This window comes from Cinclus cinclus, chromosome 20, assembly GCF_963662255.1.
Source record: "Cinclus cinclus chromosome 20, bCinCin1.1, whole genome shotgun sequence".
Classification (NCBI taxonomy): Eukaryota; Metazoa; Chordata; class Aves; order Passeriformes; family Cinclidae; genus Cinclus; species Cinclus cinclus.
This window is the reverse complement of record NC_085065.1, coordinates 11,098,239-11,118,846: the sequence shown is the minus strand read 5'-3', so window position 1 is coordinate 11,118,846 and position 20,608 is coordinate 11,098,239.

The window sequence follows — 20,608 nt, the reverse complement described above, 5'->3', positions numbered from 1 at the left end:
TGCTGTGCTCGGGCTCCAGATGCTTCATGCCAGGACTGGCCCTACACTGGGAGCCCCGGAATTGGGAGAGAGGGATTCCCCAGGGCTGGGAGCGAGCAGAGCAGACAGAGCAGGGCTGTGTCCGGAGGGTGGAACTCAGTCCCAGCGTGCTGAAAGGGGACAATAATCTGGTGTTGTAACTCAGGGATGGTTTAATCCTGGGTTCTAGCTGGGGAACCTCATCCATGGCTCACTTTGGGGGATTTGATGTCATCCTGACCTGAGGCTGTACAATTGTCACAGAGGCAAAAATAAAACCCAGCTCCATTTACAGAGCTGAGCTCAATTTCAACTCCCAGAAAAGAACAAGCAAACAAACAAAACAAAACAAAAAACAACAAACAAAAAACAAACAAAAAACAAACCATTAAACCAAACAAAAAAAACCAAACAAAAATACAAACAAAAACACCAAAACAAAACAGACAAACAAACAAACAAAAAAAAACTCAAATAAATCCCTGAAAGAATTTAAAATCTGTAATTCTGAGAATTCCTGTGATTTCTGTAGGTCACAGGGTGGTGATTTAATCTTGGAAGAGGCAGCTGGAACAGCTGGATCCAGAGCCATGTGGTGCTGGGCCAGCTTCCAGTGCATCCATCACCTTCCTCTTCCTCACCTTGGTCTTCTCCTCTGGCCTTGAGACAGTGAAGTGTCAATTCCTGCAGAGGAATTGTTGTGTGTGCCCAAAACGGGAGAGCAGCAGCTCACACTGGGTATGGAGTTGAGAGTTACACACTGGAGAACTGCAGGGTCACAAAGAGATGGAAATGTAAAAAGCAAAAGTCCTACGGCATCACCGGAGGCTGTGGGGCAGACTGGGAGCCCTGAGTTGGGGGGGGCTGGGGGTGCCTGGAGAGGCTGAGCTGGAGCAGAGTTGAAGGAATAAAGCAGGGATTTATTAAATCCTTCCAAGGATTCACCTCGGGCAGTGCAAGAGCCCGGTTGAGGCTACATCCGAGATGGGTCAGAAGTTTTCACACTTTTAAAAGTTTTGGTTCATTCCCATCCTGGGGTTCGTTGTCCAAGCCCAGCTCCAGGCTCTGCAGTCCCCTCCTCCCAGATTCTCTCCTCAATTCTCTGCTCTTTGCACTTTTTGGGCTGAAGCTGCAGCGCTGTCCTCGGTTGTGGGGCTGGAAAAGGATTGTTTTGTGTGCCTGAGCTGGGAGCAGAACTTGGAACACTCGCTGTGGAGTTCAGAGTTGTGTCCCAGTGCAGGGCAGAGTGTGGAAGATCCAAAAGCTGAAGCTGGGTGTGCAGAGCGCAGGGGAGGCCCCGAGCCAGCCCAGCCCGTGGAGCTGCAGTCCCGTGGCTCTGGGCCCAGAGCAATAATTCCCGTGGAGAAGAGCCATGTTAACATGGCCATGAAGCTTCCAGGCTGGAGCAGCTTCCCGGGCTGAGCAGCACCCACACACAGACACCTCGGATCTCCTGCTCCTCACTTCACAGCCCAGCTTCGGCCGAGGAAAATAAAACCCTCCCTGCAAAAAAACCTCCCAGGTTTGCTCCTGACGTCCCAATAATGAGACGAAGCGCTGCCCTCGTGGGATTCTCAGTCCCAAACCTGGATTTTGTGCCTTCCTCCCTCTCGTGCACAGCACACAGTCCGTGTGCACGCACAAATTCTGCCCTGACTTTGAAAGCAACCTGGAATTATTTACCCAAATTATATACAGCAACACCGTGTCCCGTTTTCTGCTGATTTTTTTTTTTTTTTTTTCCCTCCCCCATTAAATGAAAGACAAATGGCAGATAATCCCTCACTCATCCCCATCCACCTCCTGAGCCCCACCATCAAATCCTATCGAGGCATCCAAGCTCCGTGGTGCTGAGGAAAAGTGCTTGTCAGGAGGCAGGGAGAACAAAGGGTACCTGGAGGTTAGGAAATGTTTTTCCTGGGTTCTGTAAGCTGTGGTTTCCTCTTCTGGGGGTGTCAGAGACTTGCAGCTCTGTCAGACACCCGGCCAAACAAGGCAGTGATTAGCAGAGCTCCCTGGTCCGGGGTATTGTTGTAGGGATGGTTTTAATACACCCACAGCTCTTGGCACTGCTGCTGCTGCTCTGACTCCAGGAAATCTTGAACTGTTTATTGATTCAAAGGCAAGAAATAGAACATGGGGATGGAGCTAATTGGCCGGAGACATCATCTGCAAGTCACCCAAATAAATATTTCCATTAATTGAGACCCAGCTCTGGGGGAGGAAGGAGCAGCTTGATTAAGGAGTGAGAATTTCTTACAAATCTCAATTTTCTTTTTTTTTTTTTTTTTTTTTTTTTTTTTCCATGGGCAGAAGATGTCACAACACCAGACTCAAGGTGCCCAAGACCACACTTGGCCTGATTTGACCTGGACTAAGCCTGGCCTTGCTAGGACAGGGCTGGTTGGTGTGCCTGGGGTATTTCAGTGTTCCAGAGCAGATATTTCAGTGTTTCAATGCAGATATTTCAGTGTTCCAGAGCAGATATTTCACTGCTCATATTTCAGTGTTTCAGTTTGGATATTTCAGCGTTTCACTGCAGATATTTCAGCATTTCACTGCTGATATTTCTGTGTTTCAGTGCAGATATTTCACTGCAGATATTTCAGTATTTCACTGCAGATATTTCAGTATTTCACTGCAGTTATTTCAGCATTTCACTGCAGTTATTTCATTATTTCACTGCAGATATTTCAGTATTTCACTGCAGTTATTTCAGTATTTCACTGCAGATATTTCAGTATTTCACTGCAGTTATTTCAGCATTTCACTGCAGTTATTTCATTATTTCACTGCAGTTATTTCAGTATTTCACTGCAGTTATTTCAGTATTTCACTGCAGTTATTTCAGTATTTCACTGCAGTTATTTCAGCATTTCACTGCAGTTATTTCATTATTTCACTGCAGATATTTCAGGGTTCTGGTGCAGATAATTCAGGATTTTTTTTCCCTGCACAGACCTCTGGACCTGGCTGCTCCTTGTGCCTGTGGATGCTCCTTAGGGACAGAGGGGTTGGATGTGCCTCAAATCCCTCAACTGGATGCTCCATTTCCTGAGAGAGCCACAAGTCTGATCAAACCCTGGAGAACATTCTCTCCTTTGTTAATTTTTAACTCTAAAGTTTTAAGTTTTAACCTTTAATTTTCCCCTTTCCCACTCAGAAACATCCACACGCTGCTGGTTTGAGCCATCCAAGTTTTTACAAGAGGCTGACTGGACCCCAAGCTTTTTGGGGAGAAAGAATCCCTTTAAAAGACTGGTTGGACAAGATGGGAACATGCTGGAAAAACGATGCTGGAGGGAATTGAGTCCCTCTGTCCCTTGCTCTTGTCAGGAGCTGGGGAGGATGGAGCTGATCCAAAGCACTCGGAAGAGAAATGGGAATAAAGGCAGAGCAATATTGATCAAATTTCAGCCTCTGCAGCAGCAAGGGCTGGGCTCCATGCATGAAAGCTCCTGCACTGCAGAGAAACTCTGTGCTGCCTGAATTGTCCTTTTTATTTTCTGTTTTTTTCCCCCCCTCTTATTTTTTCTAATTAAAAAGGACTCCTCTCTTCAGCGCCTCTCATTTTACAGCAAATTAGATATGAAATCAGAGCTGAACTCCACGGACAGCCTACCAGGGAGAAACATTTTGTTTGGGCCTAAGAGAGGGGGCAGGAGCCAAGAACAGTTGGAAATAAAATTGGAAATGTTCAAGAAACTCCTGTGCTGCTGCAGAAACCGGAGCAGGACACGGCACAGGGAGAGAGCAGAGCTGGGCATGGAGGGGAGCTGCTCCCAGGAGTGCAGTGCTGGCCACTCAGAAAAGCAGAATTTTCCCTTTTTCAGGCTGGAAAAGAACAGATTTTATGTTTTGCTGCTTGTCATGGAATATCAGGCAGGCAAATAAAACTCTTCATGCTTAAAATCCTGCTGGAAGGTGAAGGAAATGAGGATTCTTGGTATAAAGAGAGGGGATTTTTAAAGGAATAACCCACCCAGCCCTGTCCTGTCCAGCCTCAGATCCTCACCTCCTCCAGAGGAAAGGTTTGACTGACCCCAGAGGAAACGGAGCCTGGGAATTCTACAGGACAACCCTGCCAGGATTAAAAGATGAGCCCATCTCAAGGTGTGTTATGAACAGGGTGTAGAAAACATCACTGCATCTTCTCAGGAGCCTTGGGAAAGCTCCAGAACTGGGAAAATAGTCTTCAAAGCAATGAGTTCATGGAACAAAGGGGTGAAAAATCCCTTTCCTCCCTGCCTGCAATGCTGGACGGGCAGGAAGGAAAATCTCCTTCAGCATGAGGGGGCCGTGGGGGTTCCCCTGGACATCAGAGCAGGGGACATTTATTCCTTCACCTGCTCCATCAACCACTCGATCCCACTGCAGGAATCCCTCAAGGAATAACCCCAGCCCTGGAATGCCACGGCCTGTCCAACCCTGGCAATTCCCATTTTTTTTTTTTTCCCCTCAGCACAGAAGCCCTTTACATTTTATCAAACTTTGATAAGCTCCTGCTGGGCTTTGCCAACCACACAGGGCTGGAGGGAAGGGGGAGGATTTGCCTGGCTCTGGAAAATCCAGGAGTGCCTCTGGCAACGTCCCTGCAAGGCAAACAGGGGTGGCTGGTGATGATGGATGGGGGCAACCATGGCCACAGAGCCCCGAGCCCAGGGCTCAGCTCCACCTCCCGCAGGGAACAGCCCCAGCACGCTGGGCGTGATCAAATCCCAATCAATCCCAAATCAAACCTGATCGAGGAACGTTCTGCCGTGCTTGAGATGAGAAAGTTGGGTGAGATGGGGAAGTTTCTTGCCTGGATTCTGATTTTTGCTTCAGGGTTCCAAATCCAGTCTGGGGATTATTTTATTTTATAATTTTATTATTTTATTTTATTATTTTATTTTATTATTTTATTTTATCTGGAAGTACCCTTGTTGCATTTCCTTGCCAAAAAGAAAGAAAGAAAGAAAGAAAGAAAGAAAGAAAGAAAGAAAGAAAGAAAGAAAGAAAAAGAAAGAAAGGGAGAAAGAAAGAAAGGGAGAAAGAGAGAAAGGGAGAAAGAGAGAAAGAAAGAAAGGGAGAAAGAAAGGGAGAAAGAAAGGGAGAAAGAAAGGGAGAAAGAAAGAAAGAAAGAAAGAAAGAAAGAAAGAAAGAAAGAAAGAAAGAAAGAAAGAAAGAAAGAAAGAAAGAAAGAAAGAAAGAAAGAAAGAAAAAGAAAATCTCATTTTGCTGCTTCCCAGCCCTGGGATGTGCTGAGCTGGGTTCAAAAGCCTGGCCTTGATGGTTCTACTCCTTCCTCCAATTTCGTGCCTTGCAAATGGACAAAAATCCTCCCTTTTTGCTGCTTCCAAGCCCTGGATGGGCTGAGCTGGGCTCAGGAGCAGAGCCTTGATGGTGCCATTCCTTCCCCAAATTTCCTGCCTTGCAGAAAAAAAAAAAAAAAAAAAAAAAAAAAATCTCATTTTGCTGCTTCTGAGCCCTGGGATGTGCTGAGCAGCCAGGCTGGGCTGCAGCATTTCCTCAGGGCCCTGCTGAACCCAAATCAAACAGCAGCAGGAGCAGGAACAAGAACAAACAGCCGGTTGTGAGCTCTGGGGGGAAGAGGTCCCCGAATGCCTGGGCAGAAATAACTAAAAAAATAAAAAATCAAAATGACAATAAACAAAGGCAATGCGCTTGTACAAGAAAAAAAAAAGAAAAGAAAAGAAAAAAAAAAAAGAAAAAGAAGATCCCGCTCGGAGCACTCGCACCACTGAATCCCATCTGTCAATAACACAGCTGCACCAGGGGCTGCTCAGCACCTCTCTTTGTTTTTGGAGGTGTCCTGGCTGCGTGGAGCACCCTCGGAGCTCCACTGGGCCATTCTGAACGTGCCTGCCCCGTGCTTGCTTTGCCCTTGACCTCCGCGCTCGGATCTCGCTGCTGTTTCAAAACCCATCCGTGGGCTGGAGCCCAGAGAAATGGGAAAGCGCCGCTGCCCTGGGGATCCTCGCGCTCCTGAAAAAACCCTTCCTGCTTCCTGTTTGTCCTCCCGGCGGTGTTTCCAAAACAAAATTTCCACTGCCTTTGGAAAACAGGGAGCCACGCTGAGCGGGAATGCAGGCTGCAGGTCAGTGGCACAGCCAGGGCAACCCCACAGAGGGATGCGCTTCTGGAAGAAGGCTGGGATTGGATTTTTATCCATGGAAAAAGAGGATGTAGGCTTGTGGTGGCTTTGGGGTGCAGGCTGGAGCTCTCCAGGCTTTGGCACCTCTCTCCTGTCGGCCGCTCCAGCAGGAGTCGGGGGGATGTGCCCCTTCCCTAGGGATTTTTAGGACCAGAGGCAGAGGCAGTGCAGGTTTTCCCGAGGAATGTGCAGCAGCAGCTTCTGCCTGGAGCTTGAGGATCATCATGTGCCTCTGCTGAGCCTGGCAAAACAAAGGGGTGGGGATTGATAATCAGCTGGAAAATACAATTCCATGAATCCCAAAAGGAACCAGACCGACCCCAACAGTGAAATTTAGAGGAATTTTCAGCAGGATCAGTAATCCTGTCCACCAAGGAATTCCAAAGCAGACATGAGAGATCTGAGTTGAATAATGAGAATTTTTCAGCTCTTTTTATCCACACTCAGCCTTCTCTGGGATGGTTCTTTCTCTCCAGCCCTTCAAGGTTAACTTCAAATACTTTGGATAAACTCCCTACGTTATTTTCAGTGGGTGCTTGGCCCTTCTGTGTGTTTGGCTCCATCAGGGAGGGGACAGCCACAAGTCCTTGTAAAACTTGTGTGAGAGCATCGATGCTCTGACACTTCTGCTGACAGGGCTGGGGGTAATTAAAACACAACTGGAGTAATCCACCGGGTTATCCACTCATCCTACAGGATCTGTGCTCCGTAAAAAAGCCCAAATCCCTGCTGAGGTGAAGAGGAATTACAATATGGGGAGATGAGGAACGGGAAGGAGGTGAAGCTCCATCAGCAGTGCCAGCACAGACAAGAACAGAGCACTTGGGAAGAGAATTTCCCAAGGCTCAGGCAGCCTTTTAATCCAGCCAGGATTCCTGGAGAGCCTGGGCAGGTGGGTTGAAGGAAACATCGTGGACATCACAGCTGTCCCCATTCCCATCACTCTTCAGCAGCTGGAGCCTTGGGTTTTTTGGAACTCTCTGATTCTTTTATCCCCCTTCTCCTTCTCCCGGCTGGGAAAAGCTGGGTTTGTTTCTGGGCCAGTAAATTTCCAACCCTGAGCTACTGAGGATCCCCCTCCTCGGTGCCTCAGATTTCTTAATGATCTTTTGTCACTCATTACCTTTGTTCATTAGATGAGAATCTGGGGAGCCTTTAATTGAATTGGCACGGAGATGTGGAGATAACGAAGGAGTCTCGGGGCTGCCAGCTGTGAGCCAAGTCAGCTGAAGCTGGCTGGGCTCTGGGGTGGCTCAGAAAATGGGAATTGCAGACACCTGGGCTGTGCAAGCTGTGCAGGAACTTGTTTGACAGCTCCCCTGGATGCCAGGTGAAAGTTCCCTGGATCCAGCAGAGATCTGCCAGGGACGCTTGGTAGAGGCAAAGAGAAAACCTGGGTACGCTTCCAACACCCAGCCAGGCCTCAGGATTCCTTCTCAGCTCATGGCAGCTTAGCAGGAACACTTGGTTCTGCAGTTTCAGGAAGAAGTGTCTCTGGTTTTATTTTCCTGGTATCGCTTTGATTTCATCCCAGCTCCAATCTCTCTTTCCCAACCAGGGATCCTCTGCAATTACAGCGTCACTCATCGTCTCCCATATTGCCTGCATTGCTTCACTGGGGCTGGCACCCCGGCTTGAAGTGAAAAATGTCATTTTAGCTTGGCTCAAATGCTCCCAGAGACGTTCCTGGGACAGGCACCAGAGTCCTCCAAATTAAATCTCCTCTAAAATATGGATTTGTTCTGAAAAATGTGAAACAAAGCCAACACCATTTCCCACCTCACTTTTATCAGTCTGAAATATCCTCCCTGATGACCTCACAACTTTCCCCTTCCATTTTAAAAGCCATTCATGACCCTTTCCCTTTTCCCCTGAAATGTTTGATGCAGAAAAAGAAAAGGATTCTTTTCCCTGTCCCCGGGAGCTGGGGGATGCTGACGTGTGGGGTTCCCTGGGTCTGGTTTTTCCAGCTGGATTCCCCACTGGATTTCTGAACACCTTTTATCTCCTCACTTTTGAGCACCTCCTGAAGCCAAAGGGATCCCCCTGGTCATTCCTGACCCTGGAGATCCCACCTGGCTGATCCAGGCTCGTTGCCACGCCCTGAGCTCAGGTGAGCCTGTCCTGGAGCACCCCACACCCTGCCCAGGTACCCCTGGCTGAATTCCTATGGACTGAACAGCAAAGCACAGACTCAACCCGTGTTTATTTGGAAATAATCCCTGGAAACAGCCCATGATAGCAACTCCAGGAACTGCTTTCCTTCCCTTTTGGCAATTGCTGCTCTTCTTGAAATAAACAGGTATCTTACAGGCCTCGGGGGGATCTTAAAAACCACTTGTCCCTCAATCATTTTTCCACTTTCCAGCTCCCGGACGGCACAAAGAGCCTGCAATGTTATTTATGTTCCTGCAGACTTGGCAGGGCTCATAATGGGCCGTGTTTTTGGGGCTGGGGGGAACGGGGGGGGGGGGGGGCCCAGAAATTTCCACTCATTTTGTATAATTATGATATAGAAAATATTTGGAGATGATGTTTTTGGGCTGTGCTGCTCAGGGCTGGCTCCTACGTGAGCCTGACACGTTTGCCCCCCTGCCTGGGGGATATTTACACCTGGCTTGGTGGCTTTGGGGTGACATCATGGGGCACAGACAAGAAGTTGCATTTTCGGGGCTGTTCTTCAGCTGGTTTGGTTGGAATTCCCTCCGCCATGAACAAAACAAACCATGAAAGATTGAAACCCCTCCTGAACCCCCTCAGCTCATCCACGGGCAGGTTTCAGTTGGGTTTAAAAAAAAAAAAAAAAATTTCTCCTGGTTTCTCTTTTTGGGTGTGTGGGGTAGTCAGAGGTGAAAATCACTGGGGAAAATCTGCCTGGAGTGGCCAAATTTCAACCCAATTCCCATCTTGCTGCGTGTGCAGCTTGGCTGGGTGGTTTTGGTGGCTGTTGCTGCCTTTCCCTACGTCTTGGGCTCTAAAAATCCTCCCAGTGGGAAAAATGAGGTGCCCGGGGAGGTCCAGGATTCATCACCTGGTGCTCAGAGGAGCTTCAAAGGGAAAAGGCAAATCCTGGGAATTACCAAAACTCCCAAGCCACACTTTTCCAGGTGCTGGGACATCCTGAGCATCCTTCTGGAAGGAAGTCCTGATCAGCTTCTTGCCCAGGTTCTTGTTGATCCCTGTTTACCTCAGGGCAGGGGAATGGGTTCCAAGCTAAGGCAGCTCCTTCCAGGGCAGACTGAATTTTCCCTCCAAAACAAATCCCTTTTTTTCCCCTTTACATCCCCAAACTTCTCCCTTTTCCTGTTTCCTCTCCCCAGCCTAAATAATTCCTTTTCTTCTGCCTCCCAGCCACGGGTAGAAAAGCCTCACAGAACCTGAGGTGAGGCAGACAGCTTTCAATTAGCAATGCCCACAAACCCCGGCCATCTGATTAAATCCATAAAAATAATATCTTCCCACCTCAGCAGCTCGCCATGCCCCCTAAATTAAAATAAACACTTCCAGGCTTGGCTTTTTTTGTTCATTGTAATCACCCCAAATCGGTGGCTCCAGCCTCCCTCGCTGGCTTCTGTAAAAATAATTCCATTTTCCTGCTGAACCAAAGCGTCTTTATCCAGCCCCAGCGCCCCAGTGCTGCTCTGGTTTACCCAGAGGAATTACAAACAGGCTTGGGATACTTTGATCCCAGGGATTCCAGCAGGATTTGCTGATCCTGGTCTCAGGAATCAGGTGGGTGGCAGTGGGGTTGTAGGGAATATCCTCTATTATCCTCTATGGGGAATAGCAGGCAATATCCTGAGCTGGATGCGCCGTAGGGACATCCCAAAATTCCCACCTTATGCGATCCAAGTTCTTCCTGATTATGGCAAAAATTCAGATTTGGACAGCCACAGGGCTTATTTGGGGAAAAAAAAAAAACAACAAAACAAACAAACAAACAAAATAATAAACTAGGGAAAAAAAGAAAATTCCTTGTCCTGTTCCAGTGCTCCCAGCACACTGAGCACTGCTCCCTTATTTTAACATTGGAAATGAATCTGTTCCTGCTGGAATTCAGCCACAGAACTGGGCTGAGCTGGAGGAAAAAGAGATTTTTGGGATGCATCTCCCCAGGTTATTTACCTTAGGGATTGGCGTAACCCCAAATGCATTGTGTGGATGGAAGAAGTGGAATATTTGGAGAGGCTGGCACTGCTGGCAGCTCCTGGCTCTGCTCTGGTGGGACTGGATGGAGCACCAAAGGCAGCCCTGGGGAAGGGAACCACCAGGAAAAGTGTCCTGGAGCAGGAGCTGTCAATAAAAATATAATTTTGTGTTCTATTTGAAATATTGCCACATAAATTAAAACCAAAGAGCCACCGAAAGGGAACAGAAGAAGCACAGGGAACTGCCATTCTTTGCTATTTTATCTCGACTTTTACTGTTTCAAAATGTATTCTCAGTATCAAAGGCTGGAGGAGAAAAGCAGGGTAAGAAGAATTCTTTTCTTAACTATTTCGATTTTTTTTCCCCCCCTCAAAGTTTACTCCAGGAGAAGGGAATTTAGCAAATGTTCCAACCTGAAAATGCTGAGGAGAATTTTTAATTTCTTAAATACGGATACAAATCCTAAATCCCTTTTTTTTTTTTAATTTTTTTTTTCTGCTTAACCTCGACCTCTACTAACCAGATCCTTAATCAAGAGCCAGGATTTTCCTTCAGAACAGGGAAATTTGGGACCACAGGGATATTTTGCCTGGATATGTTGCAGTTGCTCTGTTGTTTTCACCCCAGAGCAGGAGCAGGTTGTTCCTGCCCTCTGTTTCCAGCTTTGCTGTCCCTTTATTCTGGGAATTTTGTCCAGAGCAGCCTTCCCATGAGATTTTTTTTTTTTCTGGGAGTGGGAGGATAATCCAGCAGACAGAATCTGCAAAAATGTTTCTTTGCAGGGTTTGGTTGTGATCAGAGATTCCCCACCCAGGGCAGGCTTTTGTCACCTGCCCTTGAACTGCCCAACCTCTCCTGGGTGAGGCTTGGATTTGGGGAATGTTTGAAGAAATCTTCCAATCCTTCCTGGGCTCGTGCAAGGATTTACCGGGGTTTTTATTGTTCCTGATATTGCCGAGCTGCACGGGAGAGGTTGGGAAGAATCCTGTGTTAATGCTGGCCTCAGCCAGGAATAATCCCAGAGCTTTTATGGGGCTTTGCTCCTGAGCGGGGCCATGGAAAAGGGAATTTCTGTCCTTTGGTTTCCACTGGAAGCAAAAGGAAAGGTCCCTGAGCAGAGCCCAGGAGGTTCCTGGCTGTGATGAACAGGTAAACTGTCCATTCCTGGGGAATCCTCCCATTAATTCAGATGAACAGGTAAACTGTCCATTCCCGGGGAATCCTCCCATTAATTCAGATGAACAGGTAAACTGTCCATTCCCGGGGAATCCTCCCATTAATTCAGATGAACAGGTAAACTGTCCATTCCTGGGGAATCGTCCCATTAATTCAGATGAACAGGTAAACTGTCCATTCCTGGGGAATCCTCCCATTAATTCAGATGAACAGGTAAACTGTCCATTCCTGGGGAATCCTCCCATTAATTCAGATGAACAGGTAAACTGTCCATTCCTGGGGAATTGTCCCATTAATTCAGATGAACAGGTAAACTGTCCATTCCTGGGGAATCCTCCCATTAATTCAGATGAACAGGTAAACTGTCCATTCCTGGGGAATTGTCCCATTAATTCAGATGAACAGGTAAACTGTCCATTCCCGGGGAATCCTCCCATTAATTCAGATGAACAGGTAAACTGTCCATTCCTGGGGAATCCTCCCATTAATTCAGATGAACAGGTAAACTGTCCATTCCTGGGGAATCCTCCCATTAATTCAGATGAACAGGTAAACTGTCCATTCCTGGGGAATTGTCCCATTAATTCAGATGAACAGGTAAACTGTCCATTCCCGGGGAATCCTCCCATTAATTCAGATGAACAGGTAAACTGTCCATTCCTGGGGAATCCTCCCATTAATTCAGATGAACAGGTAAACTGTCCATTCCTGGGGAATCCTCCCATTAATTCAGATGAACAGGTAAACTGTCCATTCTTGTCTCATTAATTCAGATGAACTGATAAATTCCCTGTTCCTCGGGAATTCTCCCACTAGCTCGGACGGGCAGATCAGGAATTCTCTCCCCCATTCCCGACGCCCGGCCGGGTCAGCCGTGTCCATCTCCCTTTCCTCGCACCCTTCCAGCCCTCCCTGCTCCGGAGCACGGCAGGACCCGGCACAGCGAGATCCCATTTTTATCTCGGTTCAGGGATCTCTCCTTATTTATTTAAACCTCTGCTGCCTCCAGTTTCAGTGACGATGCTGCTGCCCTCAGCATCACGGCCCCTGCCAACATCAACAAGCTCCATTTAGTCTGCTACAGCTTCCTACAGAGAATTGTTTTCTCACTTTACTCCTGATCCTCAACCCTTTCAAAACAGGCAAAGCCTAAAAATTATCCCCAACAGGCTTTTGCATTCATCCACTTTGAAACAAAGCCTCTACACATGTTTGTTCTGCAGGGTCCCACTGATTTTGCCCTTTGCAAACTTTTCTCCCATTGCTTCTCTCCAAGACTTTTCCTTCCAGGACTTTTATATCTGAATGTGAAAGGCTAGAAGGGGACAGAGACAAAAAAAAAAGAAAAAAGAAAAAAGGACAGAAAAAATCCAATATATTTCTTTTATTTGATTCCCAGTTCCTTATTTATGCATCTACACACACACAGGGGCAGATGCTGGGTTCTAATCCTGCAATAATTGGCTCTGGAAAAAAACAGACGCTCATAATAATAATAATATTGTGAGTTGACAGAATGAAAAGAGCTGCTGGAATGATGGGGCCTGAGTGCGTGGGCATCCCAGCAGTGCCAGGAAAGGAAAAACCATCCCCTGAGCCTGCCCCTGTCTGCAGAGCCCAAACTGGCAGCCAGACCAGATTATCCCATCCCTATTTCCCTGCTCCTTCCAGGCAGGCACAGGGAAGGCCCGGCCGGCTCTGTGGGAATGGAGGAACATGGAATGTTGGTAAATAAACCATATGTGAAGAGCTAATGAATTCCTGATTCCCGGCACTGCCTTTTTGCTCGACAGCCACCTGGCCACGAGCAGCCTGGAGGGGCCAGAGGCTGGGGAGCTCAGCAATTCCCATCCTGCTGTCCTGGGCTCTCCCCAGCCTGGAACAGGGAACTCAGAGCTGCCAAAAACCCCACGCAGCTTCTGTGTCCTTGGTTTTGGTCACCTTTCTTTCTAAGTCTGGGTTTGGTGGGGGAAGTGCAGCCTGGGGGGACTCTGTGGTGGCTTTGTGATCTCTCCATCAACAGCAAAGGGAGAATCCCAAAAAGGCTGCTGTGCTGTGCTGGTTTTACATTAATTAGCACTTAAAAGAGGGCATCAACGGAAGGCTTTTTTTTTTTTTTCCCTGAGAACTCCTCTCCTTAAAATATACTAAAAAATATTATTTTTAAATTAATAACTAAACTGAAGTGTTTCTATATATTATTGTTAAAATATATATAAAAATAAAAAATCTAAAGGTTTTATTCTAAACTTATTATTTATGTTATTAATAAAGTTTTCTTTACACCTTTTAAGTGCTACACCCACCTTACTTCTGCTCCTAATCCTATCTCACAACAAAATAATAAATATATTAAAATTTAAAAAATCTAAAGCACTCCATGTGCCTGCAGGTCACCGCTTAGCAGCAAGGTGTGAGGAGGAAATCCATGTCCCCCCAGCCCGCCCTGGGATGTGCTGAAGGGAAAATGCTCCTTCAGGAGGACGTGGCTGCTGTGGCACAGCCCTTGCTGAGCTCCCTGGGGTTCTGTGTCCCTCAGGTGCAGAATTCCCGACGGTTTTGGTGGCTCCGGAGCGCGGTGACACCGCAGCTCCTCGGTCCTTGTGTGCTTTGGGAATGTTTCTTCTGGGGAAAGGTCCCTGCCATGAGTGCTTCACTCAGGATGTGATTTCAGGGCCGGGCTGGAGCTGATCTCAGCCCTGTCCTGCCTCCTGCTCCAGCTGCTCCAGGAGCACGGCCAGGCCTGGGAGCTCACCCAGCCCAAAGCCAGCCCTCTTCCCTGGGAGGCTGCAGCCCAGGAAGCTGGTTGGGATCCTCTGGATCTCCACAGCACCATCCCCCGGCCATCCTTTTCCACGTTTTGGAGAGCGTGGAGTGCCGCTGTTGTTCCTGTGCGCGACACTGGTGCTCCCAGACAGAACGGGAGGTGTCCTCTCCAACCTCCTGCCCCTTCCACACATCCTCCAAAACCTCCACGTCTCACTGGAGGCACCAAAAACTGCTCTGGGTGCACAGCTGAGGTTTTCACACTGAGCAGCACATCCGTAATCTTGAGCTGTCCCAAAACCCCAAACAGACCAGATCAACACCTTCCACTCACTCCTTCCTTGGCTGCTGGGAGTTGGACAATTTGCCTGCTCACGCGGGAAGCAGAATTTGTGCCGTGGCTCCTTCTTAATTCCTGATAAACTGTGTCAATACCCTGATCAACCCTGGAGTATCCATTTTGGAAAATCAGGTGTTTAACAGGGACTGTTCAATCAGGCAGAGTCTTGGAAAGGGGAGCTCGTACTGGAGGAGGAATGGAAGGAGAACTGGTGAGTGGAAAAGGCATTCCCAGAACTTCCAGCACCTCCTTCACCACGGGCTTTTACCATTTGAACAGGATATTCAAATATTTTATAACTGGGGTGATTTAGTTTTGATTTCTAGGCGCCTGAAGGAGTTTGTGCTTTTCACTTATCAGCTGCACTTGAGGCAGCTTGTTATCAAATCTATGAACCTGACATAAAAGATAATTCACAAAAATCATTCCCAACCACGTTTTCCAGCTGCATATGCAAGAATCCATGAGGACAGGGATGGCTCTGGATGGCTCATGCCACCAGAAGCTGTGGGGCAGAACGTTCTGGTTAAAACTTGCCCTGGTTAAAACTGAACTGGAGCAGCTGAGAAAACTGGTATCTGCTCTTCACACATTTCTTGCTGAAAAGGTGGCTCCAGTAAGAAAGTCCTTTAAAAATCCAGGCTGTACATCCAGAGCGAGCCCACCAGAAAAGAAAAATAATAAAGAAGGTAGCTTTGAAAGACTGGGCAAAGATCTGGAGGAGCCAGAGTTTTCCTTCCCTGCAGTAAAGCGTGGCTAAAACAACACAAACTCCTATGGCTTACTAATTTTTCAACCCAATATTTTCATATAATTTGTGTGCTTTATAAGGCTTGGAAAAGCCACAAGAGGCCACACATTTCTGATGTAATCGTCTTTGAATTCAACAAAGCCCATTACCATGTCAATGAGGGGGCTGGGTTCAAAGAGCACAGGGTGGTTTGCAGAGCACCCAGAGGGGATTTGCACTGCTGCTACTGAAATAATAAACTCCTCTCTTCTCCCCCCCCCCCCCTATCCCCCCTCCCAAATTTTGGCTCCAGCTGGAGACGTTTCAAGAGTTTCGTTCTAATCGCAGATAATTCTTTTTTTATTGTGTCATTTTGGGCTCTGTTGTTGGCCATAACAAACGTTGCTATAGCTTTAGGTGAGGTCAGTTCGAGCACAACCTCTCTGCATTTTGGCCCTTCGGGATGTTCCAAGCTTGGGGTGGAGGTTGCCTTTTGTTTCCAGGGGCTCCTTCATGAAAATGGCTTTTTTTGTTTTCCTCCACGAGTTTATCCCAGTTTTTCTGCTCTCAGCAAGCTGCACTGATTTTTTAATTTTTTTTTTCCAAGCTTTAATTAGAAGAGGTTAATCACCGATGCTTAAACTGTCAAACACTTCTGCATGGGAATATTTTCCTGCAGGAGAAGTGCCACTGGCTTACACTGAGCTATTCATGGTGCAGAATATTTTATAGACATTCAAGTTTTGCACGTTTGGGACCTCACGTGTGCCCTTCCAGGAGCAAAAGGAAAGGCACGAGGTGGCAATACTGTGATCAACCTATAGAAAAAAAAAAAAACACAGCTAAAAACCCCCAAAAGTTTTGCTGCAAGTGCTCACCTTGGATGCAACCCCTTGCAAAATGCTTTGGGATGGAATGGTCAAAGATTATTTATTCCAAAACGTTGCAAGTTGAAAATGGCAGCTGAGGATGAAAGAGTTGAAGGGTTGGGTATCCAGAGTACCAAAAAAAAAAAAAAAAAGAAAGCCTAAAAATGAGAGCCTTGGCACTGTGAGATGCTCCTTGATGGAGAAAATCATCTGCTGAAGTTCTTTCCTGCTGCTCACTGAGCATCCATCGCTCTCCTCTGATCTAATTCGTGGCTGTGGGGATGAGAATCTGATTTCTGGGGCAGTCACCTCACCCTGCTCCTTCTCCAAACCCACTGAAGCTCCGGGCCATGTGGGGTTTCCAAACTGGTGCCAAAATGCCTCGGGCAGAGGGATGAAGTGACATCAGGGAAGGAGCTCTGTCACCCAAGCAAGGGCAGGACTGGATTGCCAAAACATCAATGATTGAATTGATGATTTAATCGATACCGAACACCAACATCTGCCCTCAGAGCCCTGTGGCAGCCCAGGTGTGCGTGGGGGATGGCAGAGAGGATTTAGGAGGTTTCAGAGGAGATCCCAAACCTTCCCAAAGCATCTGCAGAGCGGGAGGAACAGCCCAAGGATGAAATCCCACCTCATCTCGTGGATGATTGAGCAGAGGGACCAACAGCCACAGAGACACAAAACTTCTGGGGGGGTTAGGGCAGGGAAGAGCGTTTTCCCCTCCGTTTAAGAAGACCCTGGTAGGGTTGCAAACCTTGCAGCTCACCAGAGCAGAGCCATTAAGGGTTTATTACAATCGAGTTTTATAACCCACGTTCTAATAAGTCCTGCAAGAATGTGGCTGCATGCAGTAATCATTTCATAAATATTAATACAGCATTTAGAACCCGGGCCTTAATTTAAAGTGTTACCTTTTTACTGGCAAGTGCACGGTTTAATTACTGCAGTAAAAGCAGAGATTAGTTAAGCCTTGCTGCTGTTCTAATACCTGGGAACCAGCACCAGCCCGGCTTTAATAAGCAGCTTCTGAGGAGGTGAAAGAAATTCCTCTGGCTGGAGAGGCTGGGGGGGAAGGTTTGCTGCTGGAAAGTGGCTGTATTCTTTAACAAGGCTAGACTGTGGAATGACTTCTTCTTGCTGTCTGCATTTTTGTGTGCGTGTGTGTTCGTTCACACAGGGCTCCTGGGCCAGCAGGGACTGACGGACTCCCTCAAATAAAGCACCAGGACAAGCAACCAGCACCAAAGGGTTGGATTGCTTTTCTTGGAAAAAAAATTTAAAAATTACTTGCTTTTTTTTTCATATATTTGTTATTTTCATTCGATTCTGTGCTCCTGGAAGCTCCTTTTTCTTGCCCTGCTGGGTTTTGCTCCCAGATAGGGCAGTGGGGAGGAGGCAGGACCCTGAGTTTCCATCGCTGCTCAGGAGGGAGCAACAACCTTGGTGTATCATTTTCCCAATGAATGAGATAAAAACAACCAGCCTGGAGTCATTGCTCCTGAGATTGTTTGGCACATGGGCCTGGGGAAGGGACAGCAGAGACCTCAGAGGCTGCACTTGGAGCACTTTAATCTGATTTAATCACTCTGGAGTAGGGGAAGGTACTGCCTAAAATACCACTGCCTAAAATCCCAGTGTTTTAAATCCCACTGCTTAAAATCCCAGTGTTTTAAATCCCACTGCCTAAAATCCCACTGCCTAAAGTCCCAGGTAGCTGCAGCACAGAATTCCCTGTACAAGCAGACACTGCCAACACTGGGACACAGCGTTTTCCCAAAGAGAGAAACGTTCCAGCAGATGAGATGAGATGAGATGGGATGGGATGGGATGGGATGGGATGGGATGGGATGGGATGGGACGGGATGGGACGGAATGGGATAATGGGATGGGATAATGGGATGGGATAATGGGATGGGATAATGGGATGGGATAATGGGATGGGGAAGGACAGACCAAGTCCCAGCTGTGCAGGAGCAGATTTCAGGCACAGGAAGAGCTCTGAGCTCCCTCAGGAGGGCTCTGGCCATGCCAAAAGCTGAACTCACGTCCCTTTGGTCCCAGCCTAGGAAGATAAGCTGTGGTTCTGGGGAAAAGCCCAGTGGGTGAGGACAGCTCTGAGAAGCGAGGCAGTTGTGGCTCCTCCTGCTCTTTGCATCCCCCTCAATCCCGTGATTTATTACAGTTCTTGTTTTGCAGGCCCAGCAGTTGGAAGCATTTGGAGATTGTTTGGGTCACACCCTGCGGTGACCACAGAGGCCAGGCTGTGTCCCCACATGTCAGGGGGTGAGGGTGCTCCTGGCCAGAGCCGGGACAGCAACAGCCACCACCCGAGGGAATTGTCACCCTTGGTTTCTGGAAATAAGGGCAAATTTCCCCTTTGAAGCATATGAATGTGGGGGAAAAAAAAGCAAAATGAAAGATATCAGAGAGAGAAAGAGAGATTGGAATCATAGAATATCCTGAGTGGGAAAGGGATCAGCCAGTCCAGCTCCCTGCACAGACACCCCAAATCCCATCCTGGGCATCCCTGGCAGTGCTGTCCAAACCCTCCTGGGGCTCTGGCAGCCTTGGGAATGTCACCATTCCCTGGGGAGCCTGGGAAGAGCCATTCCCTAAAACCCATCCCAATCCCCTGACACAGCTCCAGTCACTCCCTGGGTCCTGTCCCTGTCCCAGGGAGTGGAGCTGCCCCTCAGGAGCAAATCAGGACTGGAGACAAGTGGAAAAGTGGAATCCCAGCAAGGCTGATGCTGAGTCCAGGGGGAATCCTGAGCATTCTGCATCTGAGGGCTGTAACTTCTCCAGCTTTTCTGCACCTTCCTTGGCCAAGCTGAGCAGCATTCCGAGCCATTCCCAGCCATTCCCAGCTGTGACACTTGGATCATCATTAGGGGATGTTGCCATGGCTGCTTTCACAATTAAAAACAAATCCAGCTTATGCTGCAGCCCTTGCTGTAAAAATAAACACAGCTACTTTGCATAACAGCATAATTAGGGCCTAATTGCCAGCTGGTGTGTTAAACCAGAAATGAAAACAAACAGGGCAATAAATGGAATTATTAGAAAGATATTATGGCTTGGGGAGATATTACACCACCAGGGCTTGTTTGGAGGATGATAGAGCAAACCTAGCCCGAGCAGAACAGGGCCCTCCTCACTCCTCTTCCTCAAATCCCTGGGGAACAACTGAACATTCCATCATCCTCCTCTTTCCACTTGGAAAAGTCATCAGGGCATCCTCATGGACAGAAATCAGTTTTTAGTGTCAAGAGATGCAGCAAAGGGAATCACATGGAAAGGCTCAGAGACAGAAAAGGAATATTTGTGTGTGTCTGCTTATTTCTGGAACAGGGATTGGGGTTGGGAATGGCACCCAGAGTCCTGGACCTTTCCCAGAAATTTTACCTTATGCTAAACCATGATCCATCATTAAAGCTGATTCAAATTTTCAGCATTTCTGCCTCAGTTTCCTGCTGGTGCTGTTTAATTTTGGGTGAACATTTGGAATTACACGGACAAGTCAGAATGGAGCTTCCCAAAAGCAGGGAATGATGCTGAGCATCACCTCCAGGAGCTCCTGAGTTATTTCCCACCATGAACAGACAGGACACACTGGAGATATCCTGGGACAGCCTCTGCTCTCATTCTTTCCTTTTCCTCCCTTCATGAGGAGCTTTCCTGAGTGTTTCCCTCAGAAGAAAAGCCTGTCCTGTCAGGCAGCCCTTAAAACCGAAATTACTCAGGGCAATAACTAATCCAGGGCAGGATCTGTTGAAAACAAGGCATAAAGCACCTGTTGAAAGGGAGAAGGGAGGATGAAAGTTCACGGGGCACAGGTGTGCCCACAGCTGTCCCCAGCTCTCTGCTGATGCATTTTTGCTTGTGATAAGAGCAGGGAACAGGACAGGAGAAAGGAGAGGGAAAATCCAACCCAACAGCATGTCAGTAGGGTAGAAATGCTGAATCTGAATCTTCAACAAATTCCCATCCTTCCCTTGGCTCCACATTGGATTTGACGAGATTTATCCCTGTATAATTCAACTGAGAAACGTGAGCTGGAACAAGCAACGCTCCAAAGGTCCTTGGGACCCTCGAGGGAGTGGGCAAAGCTGAAGGAACAGCATTTGTTGTATTGGAGAGGATTCCCAGCTCTGCTGCAGATGGATTTTGGAGATAATTGAGGATTACATTGCCAGGGAATTGTCTTGCCAGGACCTGTGTGAGCTCACGGGTCCTGAGCTGCATTAACACTGATCCTGGGACTTCCCCTGGTGCCACCACACACCAGGACAGCTCCAGGATGTGGCTTTGCCATTTCCTGGAGTCTCTTCACCAATTAGGGCAGCAATTGGGTGGGGAGATTCCAGCCAGAGGGAATGAGAGGAAATCACAGGTAT